The sequence below is a fragment of the Elephas maximus genome, chromosome 1 (genome assembly GCF_024166365.1).
Source record: "Elephas maximus indicus isolate mEleMax1 chromosome 1, mEleMax1 primary haplotype, whole genome shotgun sequence".
Lineage (NCBI taxonomy): Eukaryota > Metazoa > Chordata > Mammalia > Proboscidea > Elephantidae > Elephas > Elephas maximus.
In genome coordinates this window covers 201591240-201602995 of record NC_064819.1, presented here as the reverse complement: position 1 = coordinate 201602995, position 11756 = coordinate 201591240, and positions in this window count along the sequence as shown.

The window sequence follows — 11756 nt, the reverse complement described above, 5'->3', positions numbered from 1 at the left end:
TATTTAGTTGTTCTACTTCTGAATGTGTTAGTTTAGGTAGGTAGTGTTTTTCCAAGAATTTATCCATTTCTTCTAGGTTTTCAAATTTGTTAGAGTACAATTTTTCGTAGTAATCTGAAATGATTCTTTTAATTTCATTTGGCTCTGTTGTGATGTGGTCCTTCTTGTTTCTTATTCGGGTTATTTGTTTCCTTTCCTATTTTTCTTTAGTCAGTCTAGCCAAATGGTTTATCAATTTTGTTAATTTTTTCAAAGAACCAGCTTTTGGTTTTGTTAATTCTTTCAATTGTTTTTCTGTTCTCTAATTCATTTAGTTCAGCTCTAATTTTTATTATTTGTTTTCTTCCAGTGCCTGATGGGTTCTTTTGTTGCTCACTTTCTATTTGTTCAAGTTGTCAGGACAGTTCTCTGATTTTGTCTTTCTTCTTTTTGTATGTGTGCATTTATCGATATAAATTGGCCTCTGAGCACTGCTTTTGCTGTGTCCCACAGGTTTTGATAGGAAGTACTTTCATTCTCGTTGCTTTCTAAGAATTTCCTTATTCCCTCCTTGATGTCTTCTATAACCCAGTCTTTTTTCAGGAGGGTATTGTTCATTTTCCAAGTATTTGATTTCTTTTCCCTAGTTTTTCTGTTATTGATTTCTAGTTTCATTGCCTTGTGGTCTGAGAAGATGCTTTGTAATATTTCGATGTTTTGGACTCTGCAAAGATTTGTTTTATGACCTAATATGTGGTCTATTCTAGAGAATGTTCCATATGCACTAGAAAAAAAAGTATATTTTGCAGCAGTTGGATGGAGAGTTCTGTATAAGTCTATGAGGTCAAGTTGGTTGATTGTTGTAAGTAGGTCTTCCGTGTCTCTATTGAGCTTCTTACTGGATGTCCTGTCCTTCTCCAAAAGTGGTGTGTTGAAGTCTCCTACTATAAATGTGGAGGTGTCTATCTCACTTTTCAATTCTGTTAAAATTTGATTTATGTATCTTGCAGCCCTGTCATTGGGTGCATAAATATTTAATATGGTTATGTCTTCCTGATCAATTGTCCCTTTTATCATTATATAGTGTCCTTCTTTATCCTTTGTGGTGGATTCAAGTCTAAAGTCGATTTTGTCACAAATTAATATTGCTACTCCTCTTCTTTTTTGCTTATTGTTTGCTTGATATATTTTTTTCCATCCTTTGAGGTTTAGTTTGTTTGTGTCTCTAAGTCTAAGGTGTGTCTCTTGTAGGCAGCATATAGATGGATCGTGTTTCTTTATCCAGTCCGTGACTCTCTGTCTCTTTATTGGTGCATTTAGTCCATTTACATTCAGCGTAATTATAGATAAATAAGTTTTTAGTGCTGTCATTTTGATGCCTTTCCATGTGTGTTGTTGGCCATTTCATTTTTCCACATACTTTTTTGTGCTGAGACGTTTTTCTTAGTAGATTGTGAGATCCTCGTTTTCATAATGTTTAACTTTATGTTAGTTGAGTCGTTACGTTTTTCTTGACTTTTTTCTTGAGTTATGGAGTTGATATTCCTTTTTGTGGTTACCTTATTATTTACCCTTATTTTTCTAAGTAAAAACCTAACTTGTATCGTTCTATATCACCTTGTATCACTCTCCATCTGGCAGTTCAATACCTCCTATATTTAGTCCCTCTTTTTGATTATTGTGATCTTTTATCTATTGATTTCCATGATTCCCTGTTATGTGTATTATTTTGTTTATTTATTTATTTTTTAGAATTAATCTTACTTTGTTTGTTTTTGTGCTTTCCCTATTTGAGTTGATATCAGGATGCTCTGTTTTGTGACCTTGTATTGTGCTGGTATCTGATATTATTGGTCATCTGACCAAACAATCTCCTTTAGCATTTCTTGTAGCTTTGGTTTGGTTTTTGCAAATTGTCTAAACTTGTGTTTATCTGTAAATATCTTAATTTCTCCTTCATATTTCAGAGAGAGTTTTGCTGGATATATGATCCTTGGTTGGCAGTTTTTCTCCTTCAGTGCTCTGTATACGTCGTCCCATTCCCTTCTTGCCTGCATGGTTTCTGCTGAGTAGTCTGAACTTATTCTTATTGATTCTCCCTTGAAGGAAACCTTTCTTTTCTCCCTGGCTGCTTTTAAAATTTTCTGTTTATCTTTGGTTTTGGTGAGTTTGATGATAATATGTCTTGGTGTTTTTCTTTTTGGATCAATCTTAAATGGGGTTCGATGAGCATCTTGGATAGATATCCTTTCGTCTTTCATGATGTCAGGGAAGTTTTGTGTCAGGAGTTCTTCAACTATTTTCTCTGTGTTTTCTGTCCTCCCTCCCTGTTCTGGGACTCCAATCACTTGCAAGTTATCCTTCTTGATAGAGTCCCACATGATTCTTAGGGTTTCTTCATTTTTTTTAATTCTTTTATCTGATTTTTTTTCCGCTATGTTGGTGTTGATTCCCTGGTCCTCCAGATGTCCCAGTCTACATTCTAATTGCTTGAGTCTGCTCCTCTGACTTCCTATTGTGTTGTCTAATTCTGTAATTTTATTGTTAGTCTTTTGGATTTCTACATGCTGTCTCTCTATGGATTCTTGCAACTTATTAATTTTTCCACTATGTTCTTGAATAATCTTTTTGAGTTCTTCAACAGTTTTATCAGTGTGTTCCTTGGCTTTTTCTGCAGTTAGCCTAATTTCATTTGTGATGTCTTTAAGCATTCTGTAAATTAGTGTTTTATATTCTGTATCTGATAATTCCAGGATTGTATCTTCATTTGGGAAAGATTTTGATTCTTTTGGTTGGGGGGTTGGAGAAGCTGTCATGGTCTGCTTCTTTATGTGGTTTGATATGGACTGCTGTCTCCGAGCCATCACTGGGAAACTAGTGTTTCCAGAAAATTCGCTAAAAAAAATGCAGTCAGATCCCTATCAGAGTTTTCCCTCTGGCTCAGGCTATTTGGATGTTAATGGAGCCGCCTGGGGAGGGTGGGGGAGGGATCAGAGAGCTAGGAGTGTAGCACCTCAGAATATAGCCAGAGTTGTTTGTCTTACTTGGAATGACTCTTATATCTGAGGTTTCCGTGAGGCGCGTCGCGTATATGTACTGGCTGTGTGGAGATTGCCCCCCGGGGGTTCTGGCCCGCTGGCGTCACGGTCAGATCCTCCGCTATCAGCCCCACCCCCAAGGTTAAGGCTCCCCTACTGGGACGGTGCACTCCCATCTCCAAAATCAATTGCTGCCTCCCGGGGACTCCCTGTCCTGCTAGCCGCATCGCGCGCCGCTCCCGCGAACCAGGTGGGCTCCCCCCCCGGATCAGCTCAGGAGAGCAGAGCAGGTCCCCGCGCCTGAGTCACGACTGCGCGTCCCGGCTGGTGCGCTGCTCTCCCCGCTCCAAGACCAGCCACTGCCTCCCGGGGACTTCTTCCACCGGCTGCTCCGCCACACCGCCCGCGCGAACTGGCTGGGCCCGCGCGAACCGGTTGGGACCGCCCCGGGGTCAATTCAGGGGAATGTAGCTGATCCCCGCGCTCACGCCCCGCCCGCACCCGCCAAAATCCCGGCGGGACAGCTCCCCGGCTGGGACACTGCTCTCCCTGCTCCAAGGCCAGTCACTTCCTCCCGGGGACTTCTCCCTCCAGTGCGCCGCGCCGCTGGCGGGAACTGGGTGGGCGCCGCCCGCACAAACGACTGGCCCCCCCGGGGTCAATTCAGGGAAATGTAGCTGGTCCCCGCGGTTATGCCATGCCTGGTCCCCGCCAAACTCCCGGCGGGACGGTTCCCCGGCTGGGACGCTGCTCTCCCTGCTCCAAGACCAGTCACTGCCTCCCGGGGACTTCTCCCACTGGCTGCACTGCCACTCCACCCGCGCCAACCAGCTGGGCTCCCTCCCGGGATGAGTTCGGGGGCTAGGGCTGGGCCCCTTGTCTGTGCCGTCTGCTCCCCTGGGCTCTGCCCCAAATCGGGCTCCGAAGGTCACCTGCCTGGTACGCTGGCTCCTGGCTCTGAAAACAATTGCTGTCTCCCCGTGTTTGTTCATTCTCCGTCTCTAAATCTGTGTTTGTTGTTCAGAGTTCATAGATTGTTATGTATGTGATCGATTCACTTGTTTTTCCGCGTCTTTGTTGCAAGAGGGATCCGCGGTAGCGTCCACCTAGTCCGCCATCTTGGCCCCGCCCTCCATACATATTAATTTTTAGGTTTGTGAGTGTGATTGTTCATAGAAATCAGTTTTATTTAAACTATTCTCTGGAAAGAGTCTCCCTCACCAACTGTGTGACACTGGTAGTTGAATTGGAGGGCCAGAAAGATTCCCAAATCAAGAACATTACATTTCCACATATTCTCCTTACCACCAGTCACTAGACTGCAAAAATAGACAAAATATTGAAATTGAAAATACCTTTGAGATGATCTAAACTATTCCTTTTTAGATGCGTGCCATAACTTAAGTAACCTAAGCAAGGTCAGACAGCCTGAATTTTGTGAATTCATCATAATGGCTGGCCACACTTCAGCAGAGTGTCTGCCAATTCACAATGCCTGGACTAGGTTCTGCTGTGAGAGCCTGAGGTCCATCCTAATCTACTCCTTCCCTCCTTTCTGAGGATTGCCTCAATTTTCCTTCCTTAGATTTGGCTTGATTGGTTCTATAGACCCACAGACATCTATTCTCTTCTTTTTTGTGTATATTCTTATATTCCATTTCTCCACCTGTCTGTCAGTTTTGTCATACCGTAGTGGCTTGCCTGTTGCTCTGATGCTAGAAGCTATTTCACCGGTATTTCAAATACCAGCAGGGTCGCCCATGATGGACAGGTTTCAGCAGAGCTTCCAGACTAATACAGACTAGGAACAAAGGCATGGTGATCTACTTCTGAAAATTAGCCAATGAAAACTCTATGAATCACAAAAGAACATGACATCAGGAGGGGTCAATCACGTTTGGTGAAGTAGAGGGCCAGCAAGGGCAAAGGAGACCCTCAACAATAGCTGCAAGGATGGACTTGAACATGCTCGTGATTGTGAAGATGATGCAGGACTAGACAATCTTTCATTCCGTTTTGCATAAGGTCTCCATGAGTCAGAATCAACTCAATGGCAGCAATTTAACTCTATCTCCCAATTAGCATTGAAGTATTTTATGGGATCTCAATTCTAATTCTAATTTTAACCAGAGTTCAAGCCCAAAGAAAAATTCCCTTAGAGCTGTAAAAGAATTTCTCCGTTGCCTTCCAGGACCTAGTGTTCTGATGAGAAGTTTGATGACAGTATGATGTCTGTTCCTTTCTCTTGGACTATCTCCCTGTAGCCGCTATTCCTAGAAGCATTTAAGATTTTCTTTTTATACTTGTCTTAATTTAGTGCCTGTATTTTTCATTTGTCCTTTTTACTCTTGGTTCTTTTTGTTGTTGTTAGGTGCCATCGAGTTGGTTCCAACTCATAGTGACCCTATGTACCACAGAAGGAAACATTGCCCGGTCTTGCACCGTTCTCAAAATCATTGTTATGCTTGAGCCCATTGTTGCAGTTACCATATCAATCCATCTTGTTGAGGGTTTTCCTCTTTTTTGCTGACTCTCTACTTTACCAAGGATGATGTCCTTCTCCAGGGACTGATCCTTCCTGACAACACGTCCAAAGTATGTAAGACATAGTCTCACATTCCTTGCCTCCAAGAAGCATCCCGGTTGTACTTCCTCCAAGATAGATTTGTTCGACCTTTTGGCAGTTCGTGGTACATTCAACATTCTTTGCCAGCACCACAATTCAAAGGCATCAGTTCTTCTTTGGTCTTCCTTATTCATTGTCCAGCTTCCACATGCACATAATGCAGTTAAAAATGCTATGGCTTGGGTCAGGCACACCTTAGTCTTCAAGGTGATGTCTTTGCTTTTCAAGACTTTAAAGTGGTCTTTTGCAGCAGATTTGCCCAATGCAATGTGTCTTTTGATTTCTTGACCGCTGCTTCTGTGGGTGTTGATTGTGGAGCCAAGTAAAATGAAATCCTTGACAACTTCAATCTTTTCCCCATTTATCATGATGTAGCTTACGGGTCCAGTTGTGAGTATTTTTGTTTTCTTTATGTTGAGGTATAATCTCTACCGAAGGCTGTGGTCTTTTGATCTTCATCAGTAAGTGCTTCAAGTCCTCTTCACTTTCAGCGAGCAAGGTTGTGTCATCTACATAACGCAGGTTGTTAATGAGTCTTCCTCCAACACCTGCAAACATCCATTAATATTTGGAATGAAATGTAACACATAAACATCGATATCCTAGGCATTAGTGAGCTGAAATGGACTGACATTGGCCATTTTAAATCAAACAATCATATGGTCTCCTATGCTTGGAATGATAACTTGAAGAAGAATGGCATTGCATTCATTGTCAAAAAGAACATTTCAAGATCTATCCTAAAGTACGACGCTGTCAGTGGTAGGATAACAACCATATGTCTACAAGAAAGACCAGTTAATATGACTATTACTCAAATTTGCACACCAACCACTGAGGCCAAAGATGAAGAAATTGAAGACTTTTACCAGCTTCTGCAGTCTGAAATTCATCAAACATGTGATCAGGATGCATTGGTAATTACTGGTGATTGGGATGCAAAAGTTGGAAATAAAGAAGAAGGATTGATAGTTGGAAAATATGGCTTTGGTGACAGAAATGATGCCAGAGATCAGATGACAGAATTCTGCAAGACCAAGGACTTCTTTATTGGAAATGCTTTTCTTCACCAAAATATACGGTGAATATACATATGGACCTCACCAGATGGAATACACAGAATCAAATCGACTACATCTATGGAAAGAGACTATGGAAAAGCTCAATATCAGCAGTCAGAACAAGGCCAGGGGCTGACCGTGGAACAGACAATCAATTGCTAATATGCAAGTTCAAGTTGAAACTGAAGAAAATTAGAACAAGTCCATGAAAGCCAAAGTACAACCCTGAGTATATCTCACCTGAATTTAAAGACCATCTCAAGAATTAACACATTGAACATTAACGACCAAAGACCAGATGAGTTGTGGAATGACATCAAGGACATCACACATGAAGAAAGCAAGAGGTCATTAAGAAGACAGGAAAGAGAGGCGGGGTCAAGATGGCGGAATAGCCAGATGCTTCCAGCAATCCCTCTTACAACAAAGACCTGAAAAATCAAGTGAAATGATTATATTTATGACAAGCTAGGAGCTCTGACCATCAAAGGCAAAGTTAGAAAATGGACTGAGTGGCAGGGGTGAGAGAAAGCCTGTTCAAAAGTGGTGAGGAGTTGCCAGACCTGAATCACTGGGATCCCTCAGGCACCATTCCCTGAAGCAGCTGCGGCAGGCTGGTGGTGGTGTTCAGCTGCAGTTTTCTCAGGGTGAAGCAGCCAGCTGCACAGCCTACTTACACCTCCAGAACCAGAGAAGAACAGCTCTCTTGGCAAAGCTAAGTACTTGAGTATATTTTACTGTGCCCCCCACCCCCAAGCCAGCTTCATTGGCTATTGATTTCCCTGGGCCTGAGATAGGCCCATTTGAGTGCCCTGAGCCATGCTTTCAGACTTGGAGAAGGAATAAATTCACAACAGGTGGAAAAGATAATTTGCCAACTCCACAAACCTGAGGAGCTCAGGAGAGAAGGGGTCCCTGTCCAGGTATAAATGGTCTGTGGACTTTGAATACCTTGCCCCACAGCATGGACCTGTGTGGGTCTATTTTAGGAGAACAGGCCCTTGCTGGCACACTGTGACTGTTTAGGCTGTGCAGTGGAGAGGTGGGTTTTGATATTTGACATGGCTTTGCCTATTAAACAGGGTCCTCACCTACCCACATCAGGGCCTAAGGACTGGTGGCTCTACTCAGGTCACCCAGCCACCCACAACAGGGGTCCAAGGATAACTGGTACATCCCAGGCCTTACAACCAAAAGCACTGGGTGCCCATGGACTGTCTGCAGAACCCACCCACCTGTACACTCTAGGGAACAGGGACAAGATTACTTCAGAGACACTCGGGGGATGGTCCTCAGCCCCCTGCCTTGTTCAGAGTGTGACCCCCTGCTGCAACTAGATACCGAAACCTACACCAAATACCCCTGCCCCTCTAAGATGGTAGAACAGAGCCTGTACCACACACTTGATGACCAGCTACCTGGACACCTGAGCTGAATCCACATAAGAGAAGTGAATGGACTCCTAGACTGATATACTAGATAACAGCTCTAGCCAACTGGTGACAGGGCGTCAGAGCCCCAAAGGTGAAAATAATCAAACTAGCTCACTCAAGCAACCCATTTGGGCATATCAAAACAAAACAAAGCAAGAAACTAGGATACAGTAAGCAAACATAAAATAAAGTAGTACAATAACTTATAGATGGCTTGGAGATAACAGTCAATATCAAATCACATAAAGAAACAGACCATGATCACTTCAACAAGCCCTCAAAACAGAGAATCAAAGGATCTTCTGGATGAAGGTGGCTTCCTGGAATTACCTGATGCAGAAATCAAAAGACTAATATACAGAACTCTTCAAGATATAAGGAAGGAGATCAGGCAATACGCAGAACAAGCCAAGGAACACACAGATAAAACAGTTGGAGAAATTAAAAAGGTTATCTTCAAGGACAAAATGAAAAATTTAATAAGCTGCAAGAATCCATAGAGACACAGCAATCAGAAATTCAGAAGATTAACAATAAAATTAGAGAATTAGACAGCTCAGTAGAAAGTCAGATGAGCAGAATCAAGCAAGTGGAAGTCGGAATTGGTGACCTTGAAGATAAAGGACTTGGCACCAATATATTTGAAGAAAAATCAGATAAAAGCATTTTAAAAAATGAAGAAACCTTAAGAATCATGTGGGACTCTATCAAGAGAAATAACCTACGAGTGATTGGGGTACCAGAACAGGGAGGGATAACAGAAAATACAGAGAGAATTGTTGAAGATTTGTTGGCAGAAAACTTCCCTGATATGGTGAAACATGAGAAGATATCAATCCAAGATGCACATCAAACTCCACATAAGGTAAATTTTAAAAGAAAATCACCAAGGCATATTATAACCAAACTTGCCAAAACCAAAGATAAAGAGAGAATTTTAAGAGCAGCTAGGGATAAATAAAAAGTCACCTACAAAGGAGAGTCAATAAGAATAAGCTCAGACTACTCAGCAGAAACCATGCAGGCAAGAAGGCAATGGGATGACTTATATAAAGCATTGAAGGAAAAAAAATTGCCAGGCAGGAATCATAGCCAGCTAAACTGTCTCTCAAATATGAAGGTGAAATTAGGACATTTCCAGATAAGCAGAAGTTTAGGGATTTCATAAAAACCAAACAAAAACTACAAGAAATACTAAATGAAGTTCTTTGGTTAGAAAATCAATAATATCAGGTATCAACACAAAACTAGAACACTGGACAGAGCAATCAGATGTCAACCCAGACAGGGAAATCACAAAAACAATCAAGATTTTAAAAAAAAAGCACTCAAAACAGGGAAACACCAATGTCACTATGTAAAAGAAGACCACATTAAAATAATAAAGAGGGACTAAGAAATGTAGTCATAGATCTTTCCTATGGAGAAGAAGACAAGGCAATATAAAAAGTATAAAAGTTAGGTTTAAACTTAGAAAAATAGGGGTAAATATTAAGGTAACTACAAAGGGAGACTAATTATCCTATTCATCAAAATAAAATACAAGAAAAAGAGACTCAGCAAAAAAAAATAATCAACAACAGTGAATAAGAGGAAAAGACAATATATAAACTACTCAGCACAAAAAATTAAGTGGGAAAAAGAAATTGTCAACAACACACAAAAAAAGACATCAAACTGACAGCACTAAACTCATGCATATCCATAATTACACTGAATGTTAATGGACTAAATGCACTGATAAAGAGACAGAGAGTGACAGAATGGGTTAAAAAACAAGATCTGTCTATATGCTGCCTACAAGAGACACATCTTAGGCTTAGAGATACAAACAAACTAAAACCCAAAGGATGGAAAAATACATCAAGCAAACAACAATCTGAAAATGGCAGGAGTGACAATATTAATTTCTGACAAAATACTTTAAAGTTAAGTCCACCACAAAAGATAAGGAAGGACACTATATAATGATTAAAGGGACAGTATATCAGGAGGATACAACCATATTAAATATCTATGCACCCAATGACAGGGCTGCAAGATACATAAAACAAACTCTAACAGCATTGAAAAGTGAGATAGACAGCTCCATAATTATAGTAGGACACTTCAACATACGACTTTCAGTGAAGGACAGGACATCCAGAAAGAAGGTCAATAAAGACACAGAATATCTAAATGCCATAATCAACCTACTCAACCTTATCGATATATACAGAACACGCCACCAAACAGCTGATAAGTATACTTTCTTTTCTAGTGCACATGGAACATTCTCTAGAATACACCACATATTAAGTTGTAAAGCAAGCCTTAGCAGAATCCAAAACATCAAAATATTACAAAGCATCTTCTCTGACGATAAGGCCATAAAAGTAGGAATCAATAACAGAAAAAGCAGGGAAAAGAAATCAAACACTTGGAATCTGAACAATACTCTGCTCAAAAAAGACTGAGTTATAAAAGACATTAAGGATGGAATGAAGAAATTCATAGAATCAAATGAGAATGAAAACACTTCCTCTAAGAACCTTTGGGACACAGCAAAAGCAGTGCTCAGAGGTCAATTTATATCAATAAATTCACACACATAAAAAGAAAGGGCAAAATCAAAGAATTATCCCTACAACTTAAACAGTTAGAAAGAGAGCAACAAAAGAAACCCTCAGGAACCAGAAGAAAACAAATAATAAAAATTAGACCAGAACTAAGTGAAATAGAAAACAGAAAAACAATTGAAAGAATTAACAAGACCAAAAACTGGTTCTTTGAAACAATCAACAAAATTGATAAACCACTGGCCAAACTGACAAAAGAAAAACAGGAGAAAAAGCAAATAACCCAAATAAGAAATGAGATGGGCGATATTACAACAGACCCAACTGAAACTAAAAGAATCATCTCAGATTACTATGAAAAATTGTGCTCTAACAAATTTGAAAACCTGGAAGAAATGGATGAATTCCTAGAAACACACTATCTACCTAAACTAACACAAACAGAGACAGAACAACTAAATAGACCCATAAAAAAAGAAGAGATTGAAAAGGTAATAAAAAAAAACTCCCACCAAAAAAAAAGCCCTGGCCCTGACAGCTTCACTGCAGAGTTCTACCAAACTTTCGGAGAAGAGTTAACACCCCTACTACTGAAGGTATTTCATTCAGAACATAGACAAGGACAGAATACTACCCAATTCATTCTATGAAGCCAGCATATCCCTGATACCAAAACCAGGTAAAAAAAAAAAAAAAAAAAAGACACCACAAAAAAAGAAAATTACTGATTTATATCCCTCATGAACTTAGATGCAAAAATCCTCAACAAAATTCTAGCCAGTAGAATTCAACAACATATCAAAAAAATAATTCACCATGACCAAGTGGGGCATATACCAGGTATGCAGGGATGGTTCAGCATTAGAAAAACAATCAATGTAATCCATCATATAAATAAAACAAAAGATAAGAATCACATGATTTTATCAATTGATGCAGAAAAGGCATTTGACAAAGTCCAACACCCATTCATGACAAAAACTCTCAGCAAAATAGGAATAGAAGGAAAATTCCTCAACAAAATAAAGGGCATTTATACAAAGCCGACAGCCAACATCATC